The sequence below is a fragment of the Bubalus kerabau genome, chromosome 4 (assembly GCF_029407905.1).
Source record: "Bubalus kerabau isolate K-KA32 ecotype Philippines breed swamp buffalo chromosome 4, PCC_UOA_SB_1v2, whole genome shotgun sequence".
NCBI classification, from domain to species: Eukaryota; Metazoa; Chordata; class Mammalia; order Artiodactyla; family Bovidae; genus Bubalus; species Bubalus kerabau.
This window is the reverse complement of record NC_073627.1, coordinates 72,444,743-72,464,248: the sequence shown is the minus strand read 5'-3', so window position 1 is coordinate 72,464,248 and position 19,506 is coordinate 72,444,743. Positions and strand designations below refer to the sequence as shown.

The following is a 19,506-nucleotide window of genomic DNA, read 5'->3' as shown; positions in this document are numbered from 1 at the left end:
TGCAAATATAATCCAGATTAATTTTCAGAGTTGCTTTTAGCTAAAATATGATATGAAGAACTTAAAGATTTATTAGCTAAAACTATTATTAAGAGAATTATTCTTATTTTACATGTATCAGAATGACTTGATAGCAAATTTTCTAAGGAAAAATAATCTAATATGTAAATTATTTTATGGGGAGTTGTGTGGAGTTGTGTGTGTGCACATGTGTTTATATATGTGTATATAGAAGATCTTTCTCAACAGGAAGAGATTTCATTCAGGCACCACTTTTTAAAAGGCTATTTTGCTTATGTATACAACATTTAGTCATTTAACACCATCTCTGTGGTTCTATTAAAACTCAATACAGTATAATTACAAGAAAAGCATCACTGGAAAAGAACTGAATTCATTTTGGGGAAATTGCATAGAATTATCTTCATAGGACTATATAAGTTAACACTTAGGTATATACATATGTGTAAGCACAGAGAAAATTATATTATTTGCTTGTAAAAGCATACTGTGGTTCTGGTGCTATTTTGACCCTGAAGTCACTATAATCGTTTCAGAAGTTGACCTATTATGGATTCTTATTGAATATATGGCCCTGATTTATAATCCTGTATTTGTCCATACCCAATTCAAATCATATTCATAGATAAAGGAAACTCTACTGATTTTTTTTTCTAGCTAGACTTCCCAAATTATATTTCTAGCCCTGGCAACTTTCTCATTTTAATTGCTATTATCCAACACTGTGTCATCCTGAAAGCCTGGACATATGTTTATACTTTCTCTTTTGCAAGATCACTTCAGCAAAACAGTTTCAACAGCAATAGTTGGAAAGTTTTCTAGCCTGACTTGTTTTTGTGGGATGGAGTAAGGGATTTGGAAAAAAAGAGAGAACATGGCCACATTTCCTCATTAAAATCAAAAACTGTCATGTTCCTGAAGTTCTCTGCTTTTTATGACATAATTCATCAGTCTACCACCAAGTGGTTATAACACAAGCTGCATAGGATGACTGTTCCTGCTGAATTTCTTACCCTTAATAATTTTAGACAGATTTCTTTGCAGAATAATACTATACCCAAAGCTTGAAAAATATTACAAATACAGCTTCTCAGGGACACTCAGTTTTATTTCCCTTCTCTAGTGTAGAAATCCTGTCAATTCCTTCATCTTCTATCATAATGTATAGTTTTCAAATTATTCTTAGCGTCTATCATCTTCCTCTTCAGTTATGAGCAACATCAGTGAATACTAATGAAACATCTTAGAGGTAAAATATTATAAAATTAACTAAGTCCACCTTAGTATCTTTCCTTTTAGTCTCCAAGACCCCTAAATATGTGACATTATTTTTATCTACATAATCAGATTCAGTATTTTTTAAAAAAATTAATGGTATTAAATATAGTATCTGAAATATGGTGTCTATCTATACAGGCATAGAAAGAAATTAGAATTTGTTGTTATATCTTTTACTTTAAAATCATAAAATATTTTGCTACCCCTAATTACTTTGATGTATTATTTGCATCATTTCCAACATCACTGATTTGCAACTAAACTTTATTCCATTGTTTTACTTGCCATAATACTAACTTATTTTTAAAGTCGTTCATACATTTACTCAACATTCACATTTTTTATACAAATGTACTTTTCTTTTGTTCTCACAATAAATAACTGAATTCAACTAAGACAATGTATTACATTGAGAGGATGGAATTTCAAATGACCTATAATCGTTAATGGATATCTTTGCATCTGAGAATTCATATCTAAAATAAAACTAAATAATTCTCCCAATCTTTATGTCTTTGCTTAACAAAGACCTTAACCATGCTCAGTGTTTTTACCAACCAACTAGATGAAGCTCCCTCCTCTGATCTAGTCTCTAACCTATTGTATCTCTCCCCATTTAAGAATAAACATTCTATTGAGGTGGATGAAACTGGAGCCTATTATACAGAGTGAAGTAAGCCAGAAAGAAAAACACCAATACAGTATACTAACGCATATATATGGAATTTAGAAAGATGGTAATGACAACCCTGTATTCGAGACAGCAAAAGAGACACAGATGTATAGAACAGTCTTTTGGACTCTGTGGGAGAGGGAGGGGGGATGATTTGGGAGAATGGCATTAAAACATGTATAATATCATATAAGGAATGAATTGCCAGTCCAGGTTTGATGCAGGATACAGGAAACTTGGGGCTGGTGCACTGGGATGACCCAGAGGGATGGTATGGGGAGGGAGGTGGGAGGGGGGTTCAGGATGGGGAACACGTGTACACCTGTGGTAGATACATGTTTATGTATGACAAAACCAATACAATATTGTAAAGTAAAATAAATAATTTAAAAAAAAGGAAAAAAAATAAATACAGTGAGATTAAAAAAAAAAGAATAAACATTAGTCCATTTGAGGTAATTATTTGATTTTTGAGAAAATCTCTTTAGCTGATATTCTGCTTATTTAGCCTTTTTTTTTTTTTTTTTGGAAAATTAAGTTAATTCAAATCTTTAACTTATTTTGCATCCACTTCTTGCACCAACTTTGTTTTTCTTAGTATTTATGTACATTTCTTCCCAATAGCATAAGTTCAAACTTCTTTTTAACTGTGAAATTCATCCTTTCCCAATGTTGATTTGTCTAAATAATACATTACCAATCATTATCACTTGAGTACAATTTTATTATTCTTGAGATAGAATCATTGAAATTTTTCTACATATGTAGTGGAAATACTGAAGTTCCTTATTTCCCTTATTTAGAGTCAGATGGGCTTCCCTGGTGGCTCAGCTGGTAAAAAATCCACCTGCAATATGGGAGACCTGGGTTCGATCCCTGGGTTGGGAAGATCCCTGGAGAAGGGAAAGGCTACCCACTCCAGTATTCTGGCCTGGAGAATTCCATGGACTGTATAGTCCATGGGGTCACAGAGTCAGACACGACTGAGGAACTTTCACTTTTTCAGAGTCAGAGGTCATTATATGTAATGAGATTCTCTAAGGATTTGTTCAGCCTCTATTCTACCAAATTCACTTTCTTCTTCAGCAGGTAATGATTTAACAATGGTCAGAAACCACAGTTCTTAAAAAGATTAAATTAAAAATATAACTTGTTTACTCTCATGAGTCACCCTTCCATTTTACAGCATGGCCTTGGTGAGAGAGGTGCATTTATCCTGTCTTTTAAAATGGTGGTGACAAGAGGAGCTCATAATTGTTTTTGTTTTTTTTTCAGTTCCCCAAATAATAATTTATTCTGTATTTACAGTAATTGTTTTTATTGTTATGATGAGGTGAAGCTTAACATCTTTGCATTAAGTGCATGTTGGTAAGCATACTCCTGTAAACCTGTGGTGAGTTGTGCATAAGGATTATATGCCAGGATGACAGCATTTGTAAGTTGAGCTTTTTAAAAAAAATGCATAAGTTGAGCTTTTTTAAAAAACAAAAAAAAATGCCTCACATATACCTCTGCAACAGTTTGGGTGTGTATATAGCATAGTATTTCAAAGTGGATGTATTGGCATAACCTCCTATCTTCAGCAAACAGATGGCTCTCCATCTTGCCACACATATGTTGGAGAGAGAATTGCTCTGCTGTGTGCCTTAAGTCAATATTTACTCAGTGAACTGTAGCTTTTCACCAGAGCCCATAGAATAAAGTAATTTTACAAAATAAAAACAAAAAGGGTAAGGTGTTTGGTATAATGCTTTTTCAGATGCCTGTCTATAGAGACGTATAGTGGGACTGGGTGAGAATGTCTGAGGGTCTGCTGTGATCTCACAGAATGGTCGGACTGTACGCTTTTTCCATTTTCCACACAAATTATAGGTTCACATTTTAGTTGCAATAGTAATCATGCAGATGTAGGTGTTACTTCAAATCACTGGATCATTAGATTCCTCAGAGAAATCTAAGCTAATATTGCATAAAAAAATTCATGGTGTCATTTATGTGTGCTTAATGGAATCTTTAAAACTCCTACGCTGTCTTTTTTTCTAAGTGTATTTTTATCAAATAAAGTTATGCACTTTTTGCATAGCTATTAATAATAACATAATAATGCTCATGCAACTGTCACCATCTTAAGAAACTAAACATTACAAATACAAATTGAAATTGACTATGAACTCTTGCCCAAAGCACATTTCTCTACTTTCCCAAAGAAAGCTTTGTTCCTGAATTTAATATTAAAATTCATTCTGCATGACTGAAAATGCCAATAGGATTGCCATACTATAATACTCACAAATAACTCCATTTTGGGGGTTCAAATGTGTATTTTTTGAGATAATCCTTGTTTTTAGGCTTCTACTATTATATTCACTTTCATCTGAGCAAATATTCCATAATGTAGTTATCTGTTTTACATTTGTTGGACTTTTCGATTGTTTGTAATGTTTTGCCCCTATAAAAAACTGTGCCTTCCAAATTATTGCACGTTATCTTCCAATATACATGCGTAGGATATTCTGTAGGGTATGTGTGAGGGGTGTATGTGAGTGTGTGTACTCAGTCATGTCCAACTCTTTGCAACCCCATGGACTGTAGCCTGCCAGGTGCCTCTGTTTATGGGATTTCCCAGGTAAGAATACTGGAGTGTGTTGCCATTTCCTTCTCCAGGGGATCTTTCGCACCCAGGGATTGAACCCATGTCTCCTGCATTGGCAGGCAGATTCTTTACCACTGAGCCACCTGGGAAGCCCTCTTCTACAACATTAGTACCCAGAATTAGAATAATGTGGCCCAAGTTGATATTCTTAGGAGTAAAATCACTTGGTTTAGACACGCTTTCTAAAGTGGCCAGTCTGAAACACCTACTAGCAGATTTATGAGATTTCCTGTTTTATGTTTCCCACAGCTAGTATTTACCCACTTGGGATTTAATTGTTTCTTATCATATACTTCCTTGATTAAGAGTGAGATTATGCATTTTTCTGGAGTGTTTTGGAGTCACTTTGGTGTTCTTTGTCCAGAATGCCTCTATGCATTGTTTCCCAATTTATATTTATTTGCTTTTATTGTATACACACAGATGTAACCTCCAGCCCACCCACACATGTACAGGCATTATTCCAAAGGTGAATACTTTGTCAGTTGCATACATATAAATACCAATTCTGCTCTTTTCAATGTGTTTATGATGTCTTTGGATGTATAAATAATTTTAATTTTTGTTAACAAAATGTAACCTTGTTTTACTTACTGACTTGTGTTTCTTTGTCTTAACAAATTCTTCTCTCACCTAAGTTCACAAAGATCTCTTCTTATATTTTCTCCAAAAAGGCTTTTGCTTTTCCTATTTAGGTTTGAATTCACTTGGAATTTTGTGCAGTTCTATGTGTGTATATGATGTGCAGGAAGAATTAATTTTCATTTACTTCACAATTGAGTAATTATTTCCAATAATCCGTAACTATACCTCTGTTTTATATGTTCCTAAATTGAATGAGTCTGTTTCAAAGTTCTCAATTCTGTGCCAGTGATCAATTTGTCTATGCTTATAAATGTCATATTGTTTTTATTTTATATAGCATTAAATTAGACTTGATATTTAATATCTCTTGAACACACCTTTTATTTGTACATCTTCCCTTCCAGTCTTTATGCTTTAAATATCGCTTCCTTTTTTTCTCCTTCTCCTTTTCCTACTCATCCTCTCCATTTTTCCTCCTATCTTACTGTACTAATTCATAACTTACGTATGATGCTAAAAAAAATGGATGGAGATTAGTCACCTTTGTCTTTTTTGTGATACCAGTTAGTTTGCATGCAATATTTCACAGTGAAGAATGGTATTAATTTTAGGTTTCTCCTAAATGATCTTTATCATATGGAGGCAGTTTTTTCCCATTACTTGGATGCTGAGGTTTTTTTCTTTAACTGTGAAGAGGCACAGAATTTTCTTCAGCACTACCTCAGCATTCATTTTTAAATGATTGCCTTCTCTCTTTTATTCTGTTAATATTATAGACTATATACAAATAACCTAATTGATTTTCAAATAGTATATCATCTTGTACTCCTTGGTTAAATCCCACTTGATCACAATTGATTGTCCTTTTGTATATTCCTGGATTTACTTTTATATCATCTGGTTTAAGATATTGAACTATGAATTTCTTTTTTTCTACAGTGCCAAGAGCACAGTGTGGTAAAAATATTATGCTGTGTTTCAGACAATTAGGAAGCGTTCCTTCTTCTACTCTCTGAAATAGTTTGTATAAAACCAGTGTTACTTCTTCTAGAAGTATTTAGTAAAATTCACCAATAATGCTTTCTGGGTCAGTCATTTTATTTGTTGAAAGATTTTAAATGATAGATTTCATTCTTTGAACAAATATTGGACTATTTAGTTTTTCTATTGTATACATTTTGTAAAAGTCTTGTTTTCCAAGAAACTTGTCCATTTCTTTACATCTTTCAAATTATTGACATAAACTTACTTACTACCTCGGTCCTTTACAATCCTTTCATCTGAGGAATATTTATACTGTCTTCATTTTCATTCCTCTTAATGATAATTTGGTTTTAGCTCCTTTTTCTTCATAAACTTACACATGAATTTTTATTCTGCAAGGCAAATAAATAATGCTCAAACTACCCCACAATTGCACTCATCTCACACGCTAGTGAAGTAATGCTCAAAATTCTCCAAGCCAGGCTTCAGTAATACATGAACCGAGAACTTCCAGATGTTCAGGCTGGTTTTAGAAAAGGCAAAGGAACCAGAGATCAAATTGCCAACATCCGCTGGGTAATCAAAAAAGCAAGAGAGTTCCAGAAAAACAGCTATTTCTGCTTTATTGACTATGCCAAAGCCTTTGACTGTGTGGATCACAATAAACTGTATAAAATTCTGAAAGAGATGGGAATACCAGACCACCTGACCTGCCTCTTGAGAAACCTATATGCAGGTCAGGAAGCAACAGTTAGAACTGGATATGGAACAACAGACTGGTTCCAAACAGGAAAAGGAGTACGTCACGGCTGTATATTGTCACCCTGCTTATTTAACTTCTATGCAGAGTACATCATAAGAAACGCTGGGCTGGAAGAAGCACAAGCTGGAATCAAGATTGTGGGGAGAAATATCAATAACCTCAGATATGCAGATGACACCACCCTTATGGTAGAAAGTGAAGAAGAACTAAAGACCCTCTTGATGAATGTGAAAGAGGAGAGTGAAAAAGTTGGCTTAAAGCTCAACATTCAGAAAACTAAGATCATGGCATCTGGTCCAATCACTTCATGGCAAGTAGAAGAGGAAACAGTGGCTGACTTTATTATTTTAGGCTCCCAAATCACTGCAGATGGTAATTGCAGCCATGAAATTAAAAGATGATTACTCCTTGGAAGGAAAGTTATGACCAACCTAGACAGCATATTAAAAAGCAGAGACATTGCTTTGCCAACAAAGGTCTGTCTAGTCAAGGCTATGGTTTTCCCAGTGGTCATGTATAGATGTGAGAGTTGGACTATAAAGAAAGCTGAGCACCAAAGAATTGATGCTTTTTAACTGTGGTGTTGGAGAAGACTCTTGAGAGTCCCTTGGACTGTAGGAAGATCCAACCAGTCCATCCTAAAGGAGATCAGTCCTAGGTGTACATTGGAAGGACTTATGTTGAAGCTGAAACTACAATACTTTGGCCACCTGATGTGAAGAGCTGACTCATTGGAAAAGACCCTGATGCTGGGAAAGATTGAGGGCAGGAGGAGAAAGGGATGACAGAGGATGAGATGGTTGGGTGGCATCACCGACTCAATGGACATGAGTTTGGGTAAACTCCAGCAGTTGGTGGTGGACTGGGAGGCCTGGCGTGTTGCGATTCATGGGGTTGCAAAGAGTTGGACTCGACTGAGCGACTGAACCGAACTGAAGGCATTTTCACTGCTTTCTGAGTCTATGATTAATGTTAATTTTCTAAGAATGCTGCTGCTAAGTCCCTTCGGTCATGTCCGACTCTGTGAGACCCCATAGACGGCAGCCCACCAGGCTCCCCCATCCCTGGGATTCTCTAGGCTAGAACACTGGAGTGGGTTGCCATTTCCTTCTCCAATGCATGAAAGTGAAAAGTGAAAATGAAGTCGCTCAGTTGTGTCTGACCCTCAGCAACCCCATGGACTGCAGCCTACCAGGCTTCTCCACCCATGGGATTTTCCAGGCAAGAGTACTGGAGTGTTTGTTAGCCATCTGTATGTCTTCTTTGGAGAAATGTCTGTTTAGTTCTTTGGCCCATTTTTTGATTGGGTCATTTATTTTTCTGGAGTTGAGCTGTAGGAGTTGCTTGTATATTCTCGAGATTAGTTGTTTGTCAGTTGCTTCATTTGCTAAGATGCTCAACATCACTCATTATCAGAGAAATGCAAATCAAAACCACTATGAGGTACCATTTCACACCAGTCAGAATGGCTGCGATCCAAAAGTCTACAAGTAATAAATGCTGGAGAGGGTGTGGAGAAAAGGGAACCCTCTTACACTGTTGGTGGGAATGCAAACTAGTACAGCCACTATGGAGAACAGTGTGGAGAGTCCTTAAAAAACTGGAAATAGACCTGCCTTATGATCCAGCAATCCCACTGCTGGGCATACACACTGAGGAAACCAGAAGGGAAAGAGACTCGTGTACCCCAATGTTCATCGCAGCACTGTTTATAATAGCCAGGACATGGAAGCAACCTAGATGTCCATCAGCAGATGAATGGATAAGAAAGCTATGGTACATATACACAATGGAGTATTATTCAGCCATTAAGAAGAATACATTTGAATCAGTTCTAATGAGGTGGATGAAACTGGAGCCTGTTATACAGAGTGAAGTAAGCCAGAAAGAAAAACACCAATACAGTATACTAACGCATATATATGGAATTTAGAAAGATGGTAACAATAACCCTGTGTACGAGACAGCAAAAGAGACACTGATGTATAGAACAGTCTTATGGACTCTGTGAGAGAGGGAGAGGGTGGGAAGATTTGGGAGAATGGCATGAAACATGTAAAATATCATGTATGAAACGAGTTGCCAGTCCAGGTTCGATGCACGATACTGGATGCTTGGGGCTGGTGCACTGGGACGACCCAGAGGGATGGAATGAGGAGGGAGGAGGGAGGGGGGTTCGGGATGGGGAACACATGTATACCTGTGGCAGATTCATTTTGATATTTGGCAAAACTAATACAGTTATGTAAAGTCTAAAAATAAAATAAAATTAAAAAAAAAAGAGTACTGGAGTGGGGTGCCATTGCCTTCTAAGAATAATACTACTCAAATTTTATTCCTTCATTTGTTCTCTGTGAAACCTGTTACACTGGGTATTCTATTCCTCATTCTTTCCATCAGAGTTTCTCTTTTTATTTCTGTGCTGCATAATTCCTGTCTTTAAAGATTATCATTAGTAAATACATAACAAGGAATTCATGAGTCCCAAATAAGCTGTAATTTCATATCAATCTATTTTAGATTCCTTCAGTACAAATAACTCAACAACTTACACAAAGACAATGTGTTTACACACTACAGTGATGATTGGTTTTAATGCTACTTTGTCTCTGTTAGAAAGTCATTTAACTCCTTGTACTGATTTATCAAATTGACTTCATTGACATCCTATATTTTATCCAATTTACTTTTAAGTTTTATTCATCTTTTCCTTTTTAATATTTTGTTTAAATCTATGGGCATTAAAATTTTTTGTTGTTGATTATAGGCTATAGGAGCACAGTCCACTCTGATAAATTAATAATTATATCATTAATAACTAGATTAATCTTAGCATAAAGTAGCTCTTAAATATATGTACACATATAAATGTGTATATATATATATATATATATATGCTGCTAAGTCAAGTCAGTCGTGTCCGACTCTGTGTGACCCCATAGACGGCAGTCCACCAGACTCCTGTCCCTGGGATTCTCCAGGCAAGAATACTGGAGTGGGTTGCCATTTCCTTCTCCAGTGCATGAAAGTGAAAAGTGAAAGTGAAGTTGCTCAGTCGTGTCCGACTCTTCACGACCCCCCATGGACTGTAGCCTACCAGGCTCCTCCACCATGGGATTTCCCAGGCAAGAGTACTGGAGTGGGTTGCCATTGTCTTCTCCATATATATATGTGTGTGTGTGTGTGTGTGTGTGTGTGTGTGTGTTAGTCATTCAGTCATGTCTGACTCTTTGCAATCCCATGAACTATGCCCTCCAGGTTCCTCTGTCTTTGGGGTTTTACAGGTAAGAAACTAAATGGATAGCCATTCCCTTCTCCAGGGGATCTTCCTGACCAGGGATCGAATCCAGGTCTCCCACTTTGCAGGCTGATTCTTTACCATCTGAGCCACCAGTGAAGCCCCATATATATATACACACACACATATATAGGCTAACCAGAAGTATTGTTTCTAAAAAGAGAACTTTGCTATTGTGTACTTAACACAAGTGGATAAATTGTTATTTTTTCCTGTTTTGCAGTATGATCTGTTTTTACAGTCTGAGTCCTAGTCACCATCTTAAATTGGTGCTAAAGTTTCTAAAACAGGAGCTAAGTAACTATTGTACACAATGCTGGCTCTTACTGTCCAAATGAACTTGACTTTTTAATTCACATCTTCCCATGGAATTTTATAATCTTTCCTCAAAATGTATTTTTTTAGCTGTATTGATAGATAAATTCATTAAGAATGCTAAAATACAGTGTGAGAAGTTCTCTATGATAAGAAAGAAGAGCTATTATATAGTGCTTATGGTAATTGAAGAGTAATGTTTAAAAATAAAAAATATCAGGATGCAATTATTTCAGGTATCAACTAGGTTTCACAGTAATGTTTTCTTCATGACACTAGGAATGAAGTGTGTATAATTTGAAAAGTCCATTTTTTCCTGCAATTCATATCTCTAAATGTAATAATGTGAATATAATGTATAATTAGACAAATGCTATTTCACTTATTTTAAGAATAACCTGAAAGCATCCTGCTATCTTTTTCACAATGTGTCTGCTAACATCTTATCCTCACTGCCTTTTTTTCCTTACTTTGAGAAATGGGTAAAGCCTCAATAGATACAGAAGTGGCATTGGTCTGAAAGATTTTTAATTTCAAGCATGAGTAACCAGTGACTGGCAGCATGAATGTGTTCTGAGCTCTCATTTATAAGCATGAATCAGAAACAGGCCATATTTATGGGAAAGGTTGCAGAAAGATAGGTATCATGAAGGTCACACATCCTGGTGACCCCATAGAAATAGGAATAAATCTCTGCCTAGTGTAGTCATCTACAAACCATCCTTATAATTACTGTATCCCCAAAAAAGACAGTCTACATATCCTATTCACCCAGGTAAATTTTTCTTATAAAGCATATCACAAAGAATACAATTGTCCAGTTGTGCCACAATATTGTTAAAACAAACACAAAGTTTGAAAGCATATTTTCAATTCTGTGGGGGGATGTGCCGAAGAGAAACGGATGCAAGAAAACAGAAAGAAAACTCGATTCAGAGCAGGGAGTTGTTGGGCACATAATTCTGTAATTTCTCTCCTTCTTTTGAACATGTGTTCTTGTATTAATGGTTTCCTTTTACTCTGGCAGAGTAGATTGAAAGATTAATTATATTTTGTTTTGAAATATTTGGGTTGGGAAAAATGAAGAAGATTATAATGTAGTATCAAAGACATAAGTCACTTAATTTAACTCCGCTCTCTCTGCCTTACTATAGACTAATTTGTAATGGAAAGTGGCAATTATTTGCATGTGGTCCTCTCTAGTGGAGGACATTCTATGAAATGAATGTCTATAAATCTATAGAATTTACTGTCACAAGATCAATTAAGCACTTTTTTTGGCCACCTAACAAGACATAGAAATGATCTGAGTCCAAGAACAGTTCACAACAATGGTGTTCCTCTTCATGGCATTTATATTAAGAGGTTTAATGAACAAAATTGATCTTACAACATATATCAACATTAAGAAGATAAAGTGCAGATATTCACAAATCAGTCGTGGGTAGCCATCATCTGTCCAACCCATTCAGTTTTTCTGTAGATGATAATAAAGTCTTGTTTTTCACCTTAGGGTAGGGAAGATATTTGGGAGTGCTTGCTTCCTCCTTAAGTCTTCCAGCCCAACTAGGACTCTTCTTTCCATTCTTTTTTTCCCTTGGAATTAATGAAGAATCCCCTCCCCCCACCCCCACCACTTTAGCCTACTGAGCTCTTATCTCCTTCTCTATCCTCTGGACTTGCCTCCATCCCTTTACCGGTGTTAGGCAGTGACATTTTTCACTTCCAGACTTCCTCTTCAATTTGGCTTTGAAACTACTATATTTGACCATTCACACTCCTTCCCTATGTAGGCTTGTTATACACCAGGGCTCTGGTCCCTCCATTCATCTAAGATTTTGGCAGCTGTCCTCTGTCTCCAGGTCAGCCTTAGTTCTGAGTGGGTGCAGCATCCAACACCTCCATCCCCCAGACCTCACCTTCTGTAAGCATTTTTTTCACTTCCATCACCCACCTCTATGGATACCCAGGACTTGGTCAAAAATGAAATCTACTTGAAAGTTTGAACAGATTCAGACATCTCAACCTTTGGTGTTAATTTCAAATCTCTCTTTGTCTCCTTTCAACATCAAATTGCATGAGAACAAAGCACACTGTAGTTATTTTAGGTTGAAATGGATACAGTGCAAAGATGAAATTTCTTGTAAAAGTGTTGGAAGGATTGGTAAAGGCAGCTCCAGGTTGATCATCACTCAGAACTAGCAGTCTCATGGTTATTTAATGAATGGTGCAAAACATCATACACAATGTGGTATGTGTTGCTGCCATAATTCAAAAGGACCCAGGCATATCATACAGCAACTATACTCCAGTAAAAATTAATTTTTAAAAATGCCCAGGCACATTGTAAAGCAATTGTATTCCAGTAAAAATAAATTTTAAAACATTTCAATCAATCAGTATTGCTTCTCATTCTTCGTGGGAAGGAAACAACTTGTCCTTCGTTTTTTAAAAGATTAACTTTTACTGGGATTATATAGTTGGTTTACAACGTTACGTTAGTTTCTGCTGCTGCTGCTGCTAAGTCGTGTCAGTCATGTCCAACTCTATGCGACCCCATAGATGGCAGCTCACCAGGCTCCTCCATCATGGAATTCTCACTCCAGTATGAGAATGGAGTGGGTTGCCATTTCCTTCTCCAGTGCATGAAAGTAAAAAGTTAAAGTGAAATCGCTCAGTCGTGTCCGACCCTTCGCCACCCCGTGGACTGCAGCCTACCAGGCTCCTCTGTCCATGGGATTCTCCAGGCAAGAGTACTGAACAGCAAAGTGAACCAGCTATGCATATACATTTATCCTTTCTTTTTTGGATTTATTTCCCATTTACGTCATCATAGAGTGTTGAGTAGAGTTCCCTGAGCTATACAGTAGCTTCTCATTAGTGATCTATTGTATACATAGTATCAGTTTTATATATATATATATATGTCAGTCTCAATCTCCTAGCCAATCCCACCATCTCTCCCTACTTGGTGTTCTTGAATTTGTTCTTGTCATCTGTGTCTCTATTTCTGCTTTGCAAATAAGACCATCTATATCATTTTTTCTAGATTCCACATATATGTGTTAATATATGATATTTGTTTTTCTCTTTCTGACTTACTTCACTCTATATGCCAGTCTCGAGGTTAATCCACATCTCTACAAATGACCCAGTATTGTTCCTTTTTATGGCCGAATAATATTCCATTGTCCTTCATTTTTAGAGTTATCCAGTCATACTCTAATGCCTCTATGCCCTAAAACATTGCTGAAGTCTTCTGGGGCCTATCTTCCATTCTCTGGCTCTTCCAAAGGCATCTGCTCTTTTCTGCTCACCTATTCTATCAGCATGGTATCTCAATATAGCAGACCAGTAGGGTGTCTTGTGAAGTTGGATGATCAGTGTTCTCATAGACTTAGTTATGGCACAAGACTGCAGGATTGGCTCTATTCTGTTTTTGCAAAGCACCAAAGATATCTCTACTGGATGCAAGCTGATGCTTCTGATGTTCTCTGCTGTAGAATGTAGAAAAAGTATATGTCATTCATCAATCATAAAGCAGGTGCCAGTGAATGTAAAATAATTTGCTCCAATAAGGAAATTAAATATAGAACAACAGCTATCATGGAAGTAATAGCTGAATGAAATTAAGATTGTCTGTTGTCATTTATCAAGATTCAAGTCTCTTTTCCATAGTCTGAAAGGAAAGTTAGATGGAGAAGTGAAGGGAATCACTGCTGTACCATGATACAGATCTTTGAAGGAGTCACTCATTTCTTTGGCTCCCTCAGAAATTCCATGCTGCTTTTCCTTAGCTATACTGAGAAGAAAACAGCTTTAGAAGAATCCATGTGCATCTTCTCATCTTAATAATTCTTACTTCATAGGTCAAAAAGATTATGTCAGGATTCTGCAGTTGATGGGGTTTTATATGCATAAACTCACAGCCATTCATTTAGGAAACAAAATCATAAAACAAAATGAATTCACAGAATCATTGAAACCAATGTGAGACAAGCTCTCATCGAAATTTAATGACTATCTGACTCTCCCATAACTTGCTACTCTGACCAGCTTACATAGTAGTATTTTGTATGTCCAGGCACTGAATTAACTAAGATCTGTCATCCAGCATTTTCAGAAGCACTGATCCTTGTAGCTCCTGTTTCTCAGCATATATTCATAATATATTGCCTCTGAGTTCTGTATAAGAAACACAGCATGCATTTGTGATGTACTAAAGGTCCTTCTCCGAGGGAGCTTGACTCTGATTCACTCACGTCTTCTAATTAAATGACATTTGTGTGTCTCGATAAGTTGAGTAAACTCTATTTCTCAGCCTTAAAGTTCTTTTGATTAATCAGAGCAAATTGGATATTCCTTAATGAGTTACCCATATATCTCAAGCTTATTGTCCCTGTGATCAACCATCTACCATCAAAGACCACTGTGATTCACCTGTTCTGAATAGGCACTCCAACTCTGCTCCAGTTATGGGAACTAAGTCTGCTTTGTCTCTGGGGTTAAGTGTAATAAGTAATGCTAAGTGATACTTGTCACCCTGGCAACTATCTCACCACTAAACTCTAGGAGCCTTTTCAGTGGCCATATCTTATGATGGCAATAACTTTCAGAGCACACCCATCACAGTGCTTTTTAAACAGATCCCGTTCTGAAGCTGAAGCTCAAATATGTTGGCCACCTCATGTGGAGAACTGACTCATTAGAAAAGACCCTGATGCTGGGAAAGATTGAAGGCAGGGGGAGAAGGGGATGGCAGAGGATGAGATGGTTGGATGGCATCACCAACTTGATGGACATGGGTGTGAGCAAGCTCCGGGAGTTGGTGATGGACAGGGAAGCCTGGTGTACTGCAGTCCATGGGGTCACAAAGAGTCAGACAGTACTGAGTGACTGAACTAAACTGAACTGAACTGTTCTGAGGGAGGTGGGAGGGGGTGGGATTCAACAATGAGAGGGCATATGTATACATATGGCTGATTTATGCTAATGTTTGGCAGAAACCAACACACACACACACACACACACACACACACACACTAAACTTTCTAAAATGTGGGAAAAAGACCCTGTTCTGTCATTCATCGCTGTTATTTTTCAAGGGTACAGAACCGGCTACATCTCAATTCTTAAGTCTTTAGAGATCTTTGACGATTGACTAAGAAATGCATAGCATACCAGCCTCATTCTGCACACGTCCCTGCTGGTTCTAGCGTTTAGTTAACCAACTCAGCAAGCAATTGGAACCACTCCTAACTCCCTGAGCTCTAACACACTAAATCCAGAATCTCAGTAAGTGCACCCAGATCAATAAATTTAACTGATTCTGAAATTTCATTTCACACTCCATGGTCTAGTACTCTCAGAATCCATTCCACATATAAATATTTATGCACATATAAATTAGGAGCATCTAGCAGTGCCTTGAGGTGTAAAACTTCTCCTGGAATTGGTTGTAACTGACTTGCTGACTGCTTTCTGAGATCTAATCTTAATTACAAGATCAAGGGGGGAATGTTGAATGGTAGAGATAGAGTCCAGTGAGAACAGGCATACCCCTCATTACACTGGCCAGAAGAAGTTTTTGCAAACACAGGAGCAGTGGAGTTTTGTGGCTCAGTGAACTTGGAGGTTTCTAAATTTTCCCAACTCATTCCAATGCTTGAAGCTTCGCACCTTCTCAGTCAAGGCCCTAACATTAACATCTGTCACTCTGCAAAGAAGTGAATCGTGTGTGCGCTCTGGTTTAGTATCCCACAGGTTCATCCTTTGCGTCTATTTTTCAGCCATGCAACCCTCACCCATGAAGCTGTAGAAGATAAGATATTGTTTTACTTGCCAGGTTTATTCACAGTAAATGTTTTACCTCAGCAAAAACAGACAAATAATTGAAATCAGCCAGGATTTGGGGTGGGCAGACTCCCAATATAATGCACACAGTAACAGATAAACTTCACTATAGCATTAATGGGAATAACCCTGGCAGACACCACTTACCTAAGTAATCCAGCTTAAAGTTACAAACGATGAGGTGTGGGAACATTGACTGTCCCTGATGGCATGCACTTGGAAGAAAACGATATTCTTTCAGTGGATATTCTTGTTACAAATGAACAATATCAACCTAATTGTGAAACAGTATCGGACAAAATTGAGGGACATTCTATAACACCACTGGCCAGTATTCTTCAAAAGTGTCAAGGATATGAAAGCCAAGAGAAGACTGGAGGCCTCTCACAGACTGGAGCTTGTGGATAGCTGAATGCATTGTGGGATCTTGCATTGGATCCTAGGCCAGGGAAAAGAAAGACATTAGAGGGGAAATTCTTGAAATTTTAAAAAAGGTTTGATAGTATGGTATCAAGGGGCTTCCCAGGCGGCACTAGTAGTAAAGAACCAGCCTGCCAGTGCAGGAGCCATAAGAGACACAGGTTCGATCCCTGAGTTGGGAAGATCCCCTGGAGGAAGGCATGGCAACCCACTCTAATGTTCTTGCCTGCAGGATCCCATGGACAGAGGAGCCTGGCCGGCTATAGTCCATAGGGTCGCAAAAGAGTTGGACACTACTGAAGTGACTTAGCACGGCACAGCACAGTATGGTATCAGTGTTAATTTTCTGGTTTCAAGCACTATACTGTTGTCAGAAGATAATAACATTAGGGGAAGGTGGATCAGAAGTGTACAGGGAACTCTCTACTACTTATGTAAATCAGCAAGTCTAAAATCAGAATGAATTTATTTATTTACTTTATTTCTGGATTTCCTAAGGAAATGTTTTCATCCAACAACATATATGGAGGTTTGCACAATCCAACAGGTTGTTCTTTCTTGCTTCTGTGAAATGAGAAAGATGCAGGCAAACAGAGAAGCAGCAGCAGCGTGGACCTCTGGTCATCTGCCTTCTCCCTTCTACGGCATTGTTCCTTCCCACCAGCTCTGTGCCTTCGGATGGGGATTGGGCTTCATAAGGACTTGGTGTCTTAATAAGAGGATGCATTCACAGAAATTCTCCTCTAGGAATTCACGTCCTTCTGGGAAAGCTGCTGAAACGGCTCTAAGAGCTGGCATTCGCCTGGGGTGATCATGGTGACTTTACAACTTGCCAACAGCTTACATTGCAAGTCCGAATTCCTGCCTAACTTTTTGTACTCTTGAAACAGAGAGGAAAAGTCAAATATTTCAAACAGGAGAGAGATATTTTACCTTCTTAAATTTCTGCATCAGTTGAAGCAGTATCTTGCCCTGTAAAAAGTCCAGTGGCTATTAGATTCAAAAGGCAATATATTTTGTAATCCTCTTTCTTTTCTGGGGCTTTGATTTCTTATTGCTTATTAGGGCTAAATTGTTTGCCCTTGACAATTTTTAGTACTACAGTTATTGAGGATTATGTAATAAAACTTAATCCATTCTGACCATGTCAACAGTCAAAGCAAGCTTCACTGCTCTTACTTTTCAAATCATATTTCTCAATATATCACATATATATTAAAAACACTGAATGATTTGTCTTAACCTCAAATTATTTAGATATGCTTCTGGTCAATATGAATGTAGATATTGAACCATTGACTCAATTTTGGCTTCTCAGCTTCCTAATAAAAATGTTTATCAAAATTTTAAAATATTTTCTTCCTATTTTTCCTTTAAAAACAACACAACAGTTCATTAGTTGCATTTTGTTTCCCACATACTGAGATGACAGCATTACCAAACATCCTGCTGCTACAAAATAAAGGTTTTTTATTTCATCCTATAATAACAATTTCCTCCTCATACTTTCAGCCCTCACATAAATCTCCAAAACCCTTGAAACTTCTGCCTGGTCCCTGGTTTCAAAGTCAATTACATGTATTTTACAGTTTTTCTCACTGGAACACCCATTTCTAGTTACCCAACTGCAAGAAAATCAACCCACTCAATCCTAAAGGAAATGAACCCACTCAGTCCTAAAGGAAATCAACACTGAATATTCACTGGAAGGACTGATGCTGATGCTGAAGCTCCAATACTTTGGCTACTAATGCGAGGATCCAACTCAATGAAAAAGACCCCAATGCTGGGAAATATTGAGGGCATGGGGAGAAGGGATGACAGAGGATGAGATGGTTGGATGGCATCACCGACTCAATGGACATGAATTTGAGCAAACTCTGGGAGATAATGGAGGATAGAGGAGCATGGTATGCTGCAGTTCAAGGGGTTGCAAAAAGTTGGACATGACTTAGCAACTGAACAACAAACTCCATTTCATGTACTGCTGCATGGCAAACTCTCCTAAAACTTCGTGGCTTACAAAAACAATAATTTCATAATTTTGTCAACAAAGTTTGGGGTAGTTATTCTGGGCCTTTTTCACATGATTTCAACAGAAGTCACAGTGGGATGGTGCTGGTGGATGGACCAGGCGGAGAAAATAATCAGCCACCATAGAAGAGAGCCACCACCTTGGCTCTGGGGTAGTATTGTCTATAGTAAGCAGTAGACTGAGAATCATGCAGTGAGGGCTGAAAGCCTGAATGAAAACGAGGGAGAGCTCAGCATTTGTTCTTGTCCTATAAAATGGCATCAGTGAAGACAATTTATTCCATGCATACTTACCAGTAAAAATAATTTTCCTGTTATGAAAGTATTCAAGAATCAGTAGCAAGCTAATTCAAAGGGAAAATAATACACCAGTAGATTAAAAAATGAGCCAAGAAATAACTAGATGTGGAAATGAAATAATCATAAATAAGTATTCCCGGAAGTTCTCACATCCAAATTGTGCTAAACCCACTCCAGAATTTGCATTTAATAAAGAATGCGTGTCCTTGGGCTTACAAATTCAAAAAGAAGAGCCTACCTACAAGTTGCCAAATATTTTGTCAAAGTGAAAACACATGGAAACTTGGCAATTTATATTTTGCCTGTGATGTTACTCTACACCTGAATAC

The 19,506-nt window shown here is 37.4% G+C and overlaps 1 protein-coding gene across 5 annotated transcripts in view; it reads left to right on the top strand.

Annotated features, from left to right (window-relative positions):
• GLRA3 (glycine receptor alpha 3) overlaps positions 1-19,506 on the top strand; it is a 152,646-nt gene that overhangs the window by 12,506 nt on the left and 120,634 nt on the right. The gene's annotated exons all lie outside the window — the stretch shown is intronic.